Genomic DNA, 12,077 nt, shown 5'->3' with positions numbered 1-12,077 from the left:
AACCCAGCAGGGAATGCAAAAGGAAGACATTGCTTTGGGAGTCTAGAGCCTACACACTTAGGCCAGCGTGTAAATTGGCATGCTGTCAACCATGGATTCAATAGTCCTTAAGGTCTGTTCCCCCCCTCATGTTTTAGGATTCTTGTCTGCTGGAAGAGAATTTCACTTCCACTTCATAAATATAATCCTTATGGGTGGTTTGACCAGGGTTATTACTATCTCTCCTGAAGGAAAATAGTGGAAACAGTACAGAAAATCCCCTTGATTCAATCTACAAAGAGAAGCTTTGTGGGAATCTGAACTTGAGTAGAGTCTGAAATTAGACATTATAATATGATAAAGAGAAAAAAGTTGGACAAAACAAAAGTTACAGGAGGAAGTCATTATTGAATTAATGATTTAACTAATGAGACAGCATTACCATTACTTTAAAAATCAGTTTTGGCAACTTGAAATGATTTATAGATCAATAACCAATATATCAATTATAGACTTTGTATTTATTAAAGTAAAAAAATCTAGGCAAGTCTCATTGAATAATTAAAAAACTTTCAGCAACTCAACTTTATATCATACTGGGTGGGGCAAAGGTAGGTATATAGTTGTAAGTACACAAAACACAGGGTTTATTCTTGTATTATTAATTATTGCATTATTTTCATATGAACAACTATAAACTTACTTTTGCCCCACCCTTTATAATGTTCTTCTTCCTCCCCTCATATAATTTCTACAGGTAGTAGAATAAAACTACATGTTTTCCTTTCTGTACATTTAACAAATATATACTTGGAATCTATGTGCCAAATTCAGTCAGAATATATATTTTTAGTCCTTGCAAGCTTTATACCAGAAGAAACAGTACATCTTTGTAATTGCTTAATAATAGAAAGCAAATGGTTATATAAGCCCAGTTCTAAGTCTTCTAATTTTGGGGTGTTTTATTGTAAAACAATGGTTGAACATTTGGAAAAAAATTTATAGCATTACATTATGCTATAAAAACAAGATTTGCATATGGTCCTTTTCAGGCAATTTTGCCTGTTAACTATAGTGATTATATTTTCCAATTCCCAAATTAGATATTTGTAGCTTGGGAGTCAGTAAAATATTGGCTAAGGAAAACAGAAAAGATACTGACATCAGATTTTTTAATATGCAATGCTGGAATCTAGAATAGCATTTTCAGATTGATAAAAATGATTTCATCCCAGAATCACATACCTAGACATGTTATAATTTATTCTCAAGTATAGGAAGACAGCTGAGGATCTGCAATAATTTAACAAATATATAACTTACATAATCTGTATTATTAAACTTTTAAGAAAAGATTCAACTAAAAAACGATCAATCAGGAGAGTGAGAACTCAAGATAAAATAGGAAGAGTAACATATCTATCTATATAAAACCCTAATATGCAAATAGACCGAAAGGCAGAACAACTGAACAATGCTGTCACTATGATGTACACTGACCACCAGGGGGAGCATGTGAATCATGGTGGGCGGTGGTCATGGTGGGATGGTGGAGGTGAGATGGGGTGCCAGACCAAGGCGGGGCACTGGTTGCTGTCATCTGGGCAAGCCTCTGGTAGTTACTAAAAATTCTTTGCTCCCCTGCGCTGCGGTCCTGCTCAGCACTTGCACCCGCTGCTGGTGCTGGTGCTGGCCCTGGCCTCAATTGCCCCTGAGGGCTTCCCCACTTCCCCCTGCTCCTGAGGGGTGATTGGGGTGGCAGATGCCGCTCACACCCACTGACAGCATCGTCGGCCCAGGGCAGGCCCCAATCACTCCACACTGTCAGTGGGTGCAAGCTGGGCCAGCTCCATCAGCACGTGGGAGTAGTGGTGGTGGGAGCAGGGCTGCTGGCAGACTGGGGACCAGGCAGGGGAGCAGAGGATGGGCTGAGACCCACCCCTGTGCCCACAGTTCCTTTCAAGGTGCATGAATTCATGCACTGGGCCCCTAGAAATAGTATAAAATGTTTATCTATTTGATTACATTCAAATGGATAATAATACACTTGAATACTTATTATCCTATCTAATACAAGAGTAATATGCAAATTGACCATACTTCCGATAAACCCACCAGCCACATCCACCAGCCACGCCCACCAGCCAATCAGGAGTGAATATGTAAATAAACCCAACCAAGATGGCTGTGGCCACAGAGAGCAGGAGGGAGGCTTGGCAATGGAGGAAGCCTCCTGGCAATGGAGGAAGCCAAGCTTTCTGCCTGCCCTTGCAGGCCCAGGCCTCCACTCCAGGCTACAAAGTTTCAATTATAGAAGATAAATAAATCCCAACAAAAATGGCGGCAGCCACAGAGCTGGAGAGAGCAGGAGGCTAGGGTTTCCCCAGGCGATGGAGGAAGCCAAGCTTCTGCAGCCCTGGCCTTCCTTGGCCTCCACTTAAGGCTACAAAGTTTCAATTATAGAAGATAAATAAATCCCAACAGAAATGGCTGCCACCACGGAGCCAGCAGAAGGCTTGGCTCCGCTCCAGGCTACAAAGTTTCAATTGTAGAAGATAAATAAATCCCAGATTCAATGGCCTCCACTTGGGTCGCCGGGGGGTGTGGCCAGCCTGCAAACCACCATAGGTCCCTTGCCCAGGCTGCCCCACGCCCCAAGGGAACCCCCACCCTGATCCAGGACACCCTTTAGGGCAAACCAGCTGGCCCCCACCCGTGCACCAGACCTCTATCCTATCTAATAAAAGAGTAATATGCAGATTGACCATCACTCCAAAACGCAAGATGGCTGCCCCCATGTGCTCAAAGTTCCTGCCCTCATGTGGACATAAGATGGCCACCACAAGATGGCCAGCAGGGGAGGGCAATTGGGAGGGACCAGGCCTGCAAAGGAGGACAGTTGGGGGTGATCAAGCCTGCAGGGGAGGGCAGTTAGGAGTGACCAGGCCAGCAGAGGAGGGAAGTTGGGGGTGACCGGGCCTGCAGGGAAGGGCAATTGTGGGGGACCCAGGCCTGCAGGGGAGAACAGATGGGGGGTACCAGGCCTGCAGGGGAGGGCAGTTAGGGGCAAACAGGCTGGCAGGGGAGCAGTTAGGCATTAATCAGGCTGGCAGGGGAGTGGTTAGGGGGTGATCAGGCTGGCAGGCAGAAGCGGTTAGGGGCAATCAGGAAGGCAGGCAGGTGAGCAGTTGGGAGCCAGCAGTCCTGGATTGTGACTGGGATGTCCGACTGCCCATTTAGGATCAGGCCTAAATGAGCAGTCGGACATCCCTCAAGGGGTCCCAGATTGAAGAGGGTGCAGGTTTGGCTGAGGGACACCCCCTCCACGTGCATGAATTTCGTGCACTGGGCCTCTAGTAAGAACTGTAAAAAGATATTGAAAAGAAAGGAAACACTATAAAATAAATTCTTATTATCAATTATTTCAACAAATCTAAGTAGTTGGAAGTGGGGTGGGGTTGGGGGTGGAGAAAAATGTTACAGGAGTATAATGAAGAATCAAAGAATGAGAAAGGAAAAGTGGAAAACTAAAACAATATTAAGACCTTCTTTTATTGGGGAGGAGGTAAAATAAGAGGCAAATATAAGAATGTACTTTAATAGACAAAACAATTTATTTTAAAACATATGATTATGAGCACAAGAAAAAACTGAATGTAATATTAATCAATGGGAAAATAACTGTAATATATCCAAGGAGAAAATAAATGAAATATATTGCACCTTGATCAAACCAGGCAAAATAAGAAAAAGGAAAATGTATATTCAACAGTGAACATAAAAAGTGGGTTCAAAAAATAGGTTCAAAGCAAAATGGAATGAATAAATTCAAGTATGTCAACCAATATTTCCAATATAAAAAGACTTATTTTTTTTTCACAAAAGACAGAGACTTACTAGTAAATGTGATTCAAATAAAAATGTGTACTTTGTAAAGAATAAAAATATGTAGGGCAAAGTAAAAAAGCATTGGTCAAAGTGGTCCCAGTTAAATGAAAATTAAAAAGTAAGCAAGTCTAACAATATTAATATAGTCAAGATAGAATTTCATGTTAGAAGGATAAATATTAAAGAGGCACATTAGGTAAAGGTACAGTTTATAAATAAGATATACAACAGTCATATATTTTATGCATTAAACCATATGGCTTTGAATACAAAAGTAAAATTATTAGATAATCAAGAAATTAATAGCCTTGCAATTGTAATGGAAGACAGTATATGTCTCTAAAATTTTAATATAATTGATTAAAGTAAACAAAAGTGCAATAAAAGATCTATATAACTTACTGCAGCCAATGAACTTAATTTAACAGAAGTTTATAAGTACATATATTAGCTTTGTATTTTGTGTACATTTATTTACTTACATTGATCGTGTGCTTCATCACGTCTGTTTTCTGTTCACTTTGCTAGGCTACAACTATGTCTTCAGAATTTCCTTTCCTGTGTGGTCCCAGGTTAAAGCTGAACAAAAGAGAAGTTTGTGCAGGACTAGGAATACTGAGAAGCAGCAGCCACTGCACTCTGAAGGTCATTGTGTTTAGGAGCAATGACAGAACGACACAGAGGTGCCAGTGGATCTAAAGTAGCCCTTGTTCTTCCTGGTACCACGTCCAGCTCTTTTTTCCCATGGAAATGCCAGGCCGCCAGCAGATATGGAGACAGCAGCCTTTCCATAGGCTGCTTCACCGGGACTCCATCCTGGTCCCACTTCCAATTCCCTAACTAGCTCTGAAGTGTCTGCCACACCAGTGCTTCAGTAGGGCTGGTCAGTGCCTTCACCCTGATCCCCCCCATCCCATCTTGGACCATTATTCTCTAATAACTCCTATAATTGTGTAAGTTTTTATTCCTGTAATAAAAGCGTATTCCATAATATTTAATGAATTTCTCATTCTGCTTTCCTGACTGATGAAAAACAGCCAAAAAGAAGAAAAAATAAAATAAAAGCAAAAAGAGAGAGAGAAACATGTAGAGTATTTATAGACCACATTATCAGATCCTAATATAAAAGAATTACATTATTTAAAATGGGAAAGATATTTTCTCTGGTAATCAGGGATATATAAATCAAAATTACATGGCATACAGTTAAGCTTTTCACACTAGCAAAAATGGAAAGAAGCCATGATATCTATTTTTATAGGGGATATTGGGAAAAGCCTTCTTTCATACATGGTTTTGGAACTGTGAAGCATTTAAACTATTTTAACCAATAATCTAGCTTGCAGAAGTCTATCCAAACAACACAGTTATAAATAATGGCCTATATGTCAGGATGCATATTGCATTATTGATCTTGGTATCAAAACACTAAAAACAAAACTTATACCCAGCAATATGGAAATTATGATTTATCCTACTATAAAGTCTGATTACTTGAACAGGAGGGAAAAATATAGAAAGCTACAGACTAGGTTGTTAACATGAGTGGGTGGGTTAACATGGCTGGATAGAAGAGGAAATGAAGAGAAGAAAGACAAAAAAGGGAAAAAGGACTATATATTCCAAAGCTAGCGTATTACCACATTTATGCATTTATAAAGTTATGTAGATGTATGGGTAAAACAAAATTAAACATTTAAAAAATTCTAATCTTGCCAAAACTAATTTATCTACCCGATTTCTCTCTCTTCCCCAGTACATTTCCTCAGCTTGGTTCAGAATGTATCCCTTTACCTGCCTCACAAAAATAACCAAAGTACTTCTCTCCATTACCTCTTTTAGGAATGTTTTCCACCTGCTGTTCATCATCCAAGTCTTCTGAGGCCTAGGTATGCCCTACCTCTTCTCTAAATACACCTGCCCACACCAAATCTCTTCTGAGCTTCTTTATCCTTGCTAGATAATTCAGCACTTAATTATATAGAACTGTGGGTTGTTCTCTGATTATTATATGCCAGTTGGTCGTGTCTCCCCAACTATTAGTCTTATTCTAAGTTTTATTTCCTTTTTCTTTTTCTAACAGATGCATCACCAAATTGTACCTTCAGTCTGGTGATTGTTATGCATAGCATAATACTCGGTCTTTGGTTTCCAAACAGGGAGACAGCTAAGAAAGTATGCAGCCTTCACCTCAGAAGATTTCAGTTAGAGTTTATGCTCTGTTACTTCCTAAGGGTGTGCCTGAATACATTTTATTCCTCTGAACCTTAGTTATAGGTCTCTGATATTTAATGCAATAATATTTTTAAATAGCCTTAGTTGTGAAAAGAGTGCTAATTTTAGAGTCACCCAATCTGGCCTTGAATGTGGATGGGGTCAAATCAGCTAGCAATTAAAATACGTCTAATTATGATTTCTACAGTAGGTAGAAATTTTTTGTGTTACTGGTGTTTAGGATCAAGCCAATATCTATGAATGGTCGAGAGTTCTGTCTCTTCAGAAGACAGACCAGGTTGCAAATCCTGGTTCAGCCCCCTATGAGGGCAGAAGTAGCGAGACCACAGACAAGTCACATCACGTGCATAATCTTCATTCACTTTGCCTGTATATGATAGTAGTGCTGGCCTCATAGAGTTGGGAGGAATCAATGAACCCACACAAAAAATCTTAACACAGTACTTGGCACATAAAATAATTCAGTAAATACAAGCCTCCTAATATTCTTACTGTCATAAATATTATCTAAGAGTTTGCTTTTATACCTGCGATTATTCATTAATTTACCATTTCTCCTTGCTAATTTCCATTTTGTAATATTACTTTTGGGTGTGTAGAAACTTCTGATAATTTCTCTATATACCACCTGCAGAAATTGGAGAAAATATTTTCAAACAATCTACCTGATAAGGGATTAACATAAAAATATATAAAATATATACAACTCAAAAGCAAAACAAACAAGTAATACAATTAAAATACGGGCAAGCAACTGAATAAACAAGCCTTTCCAAAGGCTTACAAGTGGCCAACAGGTACATAAGAAGATTCTCAACATCACTAGTCATCAGGGAAATGCAAATCAAAATCACAATGAGATATCACCTTACACCTGTCAGAATGGCTATTATTAAAAAGACAATACTTCTTACCATTTGTAACAGCATGGAGGGAACTGGAGAGCATTATGCTAAGCGAAATAAGCCAGTCAGAGAAAGATAAATATCACATGATTTCACTCACTTGTGGAATATAATGAACAACATAAACTGATGAACAGGGACAGATCCAGAGACAGAGAAGCATCAATCAGACTGTCAAACCTCAGAGGGAAGGTAGGGCAGGGGAGGGTGGGGGTTAGGGGAGGAGATCAATCAAAGGACTTGTATGCATGCATATAAGCCTATTCAATGGACACAGACACCAGGGGGGTGAGGGCATGAGTGGGGTTTGGGAGCAATGGGGGGATAAGGACACATATGTAATACCTTAATCAATAAAGAAAAAAAGACAATAGGGAAAAAGTATTGGAGACTAGAGAAAAGAAAACCCTTGTGAGCTGTTGGTGGGAATGTAAATTGGCATAATTACTATTAGCGAAAGTATGGAGGTTCCTCATTTTTTTTTAAATAGTAGAAATACCATATGATCCAGCAATCCCACTTTTGGGTATATATCAAAATGAAATAAAAAACAGATTATCAAAGAGACACTTGCTCTCTGTGTTCATTGCAGCATTGTTCAAAATAGCCAAGACATGGAAACACTTAAGCTAACGAGTGGATGAAGGGATAAAGTAATGTGTACAATATAATGTTATTCAATGTCAAAAAAGAAGAAAACCCTGTCCTTTGTGACAACATGGATGGACCTTGAGGGCATTATGCTAAGTGAATTGAGTCAGAGAGAGAAAGACAAGTTCTTTATGTTCTTACTTATATATGTAACCTACAAAAACCAAACTCAGTAGAAACAGAGTAAAATAATGATACCAGGAACTGGTGGTGGTGGTGGTGGGAAATGGAGAGATGCTGGTCAAAGGGTACAAACTTCCAACTATAAGATGAATGGCATTCTGGGGGGCCTAATGTACAGTATGGTGGCTATAATGAAAAAAACTGTATTATATACTTGAAAGTTGTTAAGAGAGTAAATCTTAAAAGTCATCATCACTAAAAAAGCTAATTATGTGAGGGGATGGAGGTGTTAACCAACTTTAGTATAAAACCTTATTGAATACATATGTGTATTATATGCCATGTTATACATATGTAGTAGATCATCACATTGTATACCTTAAACTTACATATATTATATGTCAATAATATCTCAATAAACCTATAATAAAATAATACCAATAAATACTGATAAAATTATGATTACGTTAGGGGAAAAAGTTCTGCTTTGAGGACTAGCAGTCATAGCACATATTTAGCACATACATTCTACGAAACACACACTTCCACACCACATGCACTGGAAAATAGATTCTGTAAATCTAAGGCAAGGCAATGATCTGAAAGATTAATAGCATTAGGCTATGATGGCTCAATGTACTCATCTCAGTTTGGTGTTGGGACGGGGATCTCTTGGGCCAGAGTTAATTCTTCCATGAACAGTTCTCTAACAAGTATTGCCAATGTTTGCTTCTCTGTTTTTATGTTCTCTTGCTTGAACTATCTACCTTCTGAATGATTTAATCTCTGTTTACTCTTAAAATGTAATTATTAGCCAATTACCAATCATTTGGTTAACCAATAGGCTTATTCTCTTTATGACTGGACCTCAAAAAGTAGTTGATTGGTAAGTATATTTTGGATTTATCTGATTTTGTCTATTGTGCCGGTTTATTATTATTATTGTTATTATTTGTATGTGTGTTTACTAAATTTTAAAGGCTTTTAGGGCATTTTTCTCTTTTATATATACACTAGAGGCCTGTTGCATGAAGATTCATGCAATAGGCCTTCCTTTCCCTGGCTGTGGCACTGGTTTTCCTCTGGCACCCGGGACCCAGGCCTTCGCTCCGGCCACAGCAGAGAAGCCAAGCCTCTTCAGTCTTCAGTCTTCAGTCTTCAGTCTTTGCTCAGGCCAGAGACTTCAGTCTTCACTCTGCACCCACGTATGCAAATTAACCTGCCATCTTTGTTGGGTTAATTTGCATACCCACTCCTGATTGGCTGGTGGGTGCCATGGAGGTACAGTCAATTGGCATATTTCTCTTTTATTAGCGTAGATATGTGTGTATTCCTATCTATATAAATTAAATAGTTACTAAACAAAATTTACATTAAATATCTTATATCAAAAGTTATAGGAAAATGTATATTAAATGATTTGCACAGTGGTCTTTTGCTGATTAATTTATTAATACTTACTATGAGATTACCAAGTTATTATCTTTTAATGTAAATACATTTCTTAAAACAAGTGGTGCAAAGGTCTTTGTATGTAAGCTCTTATATTAGACATTTGTAAGGCAAAGCAATTTCACGAGAAGCTTAGGATGAAATGAAATAAATTACAGATGTGAATGTGCTCTGCAAACTGCATGGTGAGCTACATTGATAATTAATAATATGATACTGAAAATTTGTGTTAAATTTTCACAGCCCACAAAGACTCTGAAGTTGTTAATTCATTATACTGAAGAGCAAAGTTGGCAGGATTGCCTGAAACTCCATCCTCACCTTCATTATATATGCCATTGGCAGCCCACACACCCTTCTCAAGACCATGATGAGATGAGTACTTTTGCAGGCCTGTGAGAGGGAACAAAAGAACATTTGCTTAGAAACTCAGTAGACCAGAAAGAAAGACAGCCGAAAATTATTAAAAAGAGTTTTTCATGTTGACTATCACTGCTGTAAAAATGCTATGTGGTATAGATCACATTAGTTATGAAAAAGTATGTAGGAGGACATAACTTTCAGTTAATTGCATTAGAAACTAAGCAGGTGGGTAGGCTCTATTTGCCGTTATGCAAGCTGATTTAGCTGTCATCTTTGAAAGAGCTTAGAATGGTTAGATTTTCCAATTACATTTTCCCAGGGTGAGTAACACGGTCTTTTAATATCCTGCCCACCCAACCTTAAAAGCTGTATCTGACAATCGTATGTAGAAAATTATGAAAAAGTCATAGATAGATCCTCATAGATCATCCAGGAATTCCTAATGTTAAGTGGAAGCTCCAATTAAGGTTGTGGCAGTAGAAAGCAAAATATATAAGTAACATTACAAAAGAAACATCAGGATTCTACAGCTGGCTGAAGAGTGTAGAAAAGGGAGAGATAGAAATTAAAAAAAAAATTGTAGTTTGGGCTAATTTTGCAAACACTAGGAGACCTGAACATGACAAACGTTTTCCATTTACCAAGTCAGCTGAAAATTCAGGCTGGTGTGAGGTACCATAGGCTGTTTCAGACATAACTTTGGTTTAAGTTTGGAGCAATTCAGTACATGATATAATTTACATAAATAACCATTCTGTAATTTGTAATGTATCAGGAGCCTGAGAGAGAGGTAAGAGTGGGAGACATAATTGAGATGTTGTTCACACAGAGGTCAGGACTTAACTTATATAAACAGTAGGCTCTTGGAAGAGAAGGATAGGAAGAAAAAAGTACAGGAGGTCAAGACAGATGCTTAGCCAATATTTTCAACTGGTTGGCAGAAGGAAACCAGTGAGGAAGTGAAGAGCCTTAAGTGAAGAGTTTTTGGGAAAAAACAACTACGATAGTTTCAGCTCTATATTGCAAAAACTCTATATTCCAAATGTAGATGTCCACTATGTATCACTTTCAAAATGCTAGTCAGTGTCAGGATATATATCTGGCCAAATGTTTCATGTCATGTATGAAAAACAGTTATAAAAAGTTCAATAAAGAATTTTTTAAATTAATTTATTTTTTAATTGTTTGAAGTATTACAAATAGCAGTACATATGTCTCTTTTTTTCCCCATTGACCTCTCCCCAGCCTCTCCTTCCCCCCAGTACATGCCTTTACCTGCCCCTCCCCCCAGTGTCTTTCATCCATTAGTTATGCTTATATGCATGCGTACAAGTCCTTCAGTTGATCTCTTACAGCCCTCCCCCCCCCAAAAAAAAAACAACTCCTCTGCCTTCCCGCTGTAGTTTGACAGTCTGTTCAATGCTTCTTTGCCTCTGTATCTATTTTTCCCCTTTTCTTTCCTTTAAAAAATCTTGCCTCTGCAGACTCCAAGAATACTATACCCAGCAAGGCTATCATTCAAAATTGAAGGTGGAATCAGGAGCTTCACAGACAAAAAAAGGGCTAAGAGAGTTTATCACTATCAATAAAGAATTTTGAAAGAAGATAATTACATTTGACTAGTTCATCCTCAGAAACACAAAAATGAATTGAAATATTTCACTAAAATTTTTGTTTTTAAGTAAAAGTCTCTCCAGACTACTTGTTAAATATTAGATATTAAATTAGCTATTGATGGGAAACCCCTACTTTTATAGGCTTCATGACTAAGGCAAAAATTGTTTGTAGTCTGACTCTGTGGAAGAACTTACATTAGTCTTATTAAACCCCTTAAATAAACTGGCCAATATGGACACCAAAATCATTGGAGCTACTTATAATCTTGAAAGAGGTGGGGAAGGGAGGACATCCAGTGCCAGAAGTTGTTTATTTTAAAACTAGAGGCCTAGAAATTCGTGCATGGAGGAAGGGGGTGTCCCTCAGCTTAGCCTGCACCCTCTTCAATCTGGGACCCCTCGAGGGATGTCCAATTGCCCATTTAAGACCGATCCCACCGGGATCGGGCTTAAACGGGCACTCAGACATCCTTCTCACAATCCAGGACTGCTGGCTCCCAACTGCTTGCCTTCCTGCCTTCCTGATTGTCCCTAACTGCTTCTGCCTGCCAGCCTGATCACCCCCTAACTACTCCCCTGTGAGCATGATTGATGCCTAACTGCTCCCCTGCCAGCCTGTTTGCCCCTAACTGCCCTCCCCTGCAGGCCTGGTCACCCCTAACTGCCCTCCCCTGCAGGCCTGGTCACCCCTACCTGCCCTCCCCTGCAGGCCTGATACCCCCCAATCGCTCTCCCCTGCAGGCCTGGGTCTCCCCCAACTGCCCTCACCTGCAGGCCTGGTCACCCCTAACTGCCCTCCCCTGCAGGCCTGGTCACCCCGAACTGCTCTCCCCTTCAGGCCTGTGTCCCTCCCAACTGCCTTTCC

The sequence above is a fragment of the Plecotus auritus genome, assembly GCF_963455305.1.
Source record: "Plecotus auritus genome assembly, chromosome: 9".
NCBI lineage: Eukaryota > Metazoa > Chordata > Mammalia > Chiroptera > Vespertilionidae > Plecotus > Plecotus auritus.
Note: the sequence above shows the minus strand (reverse complement) of the source record.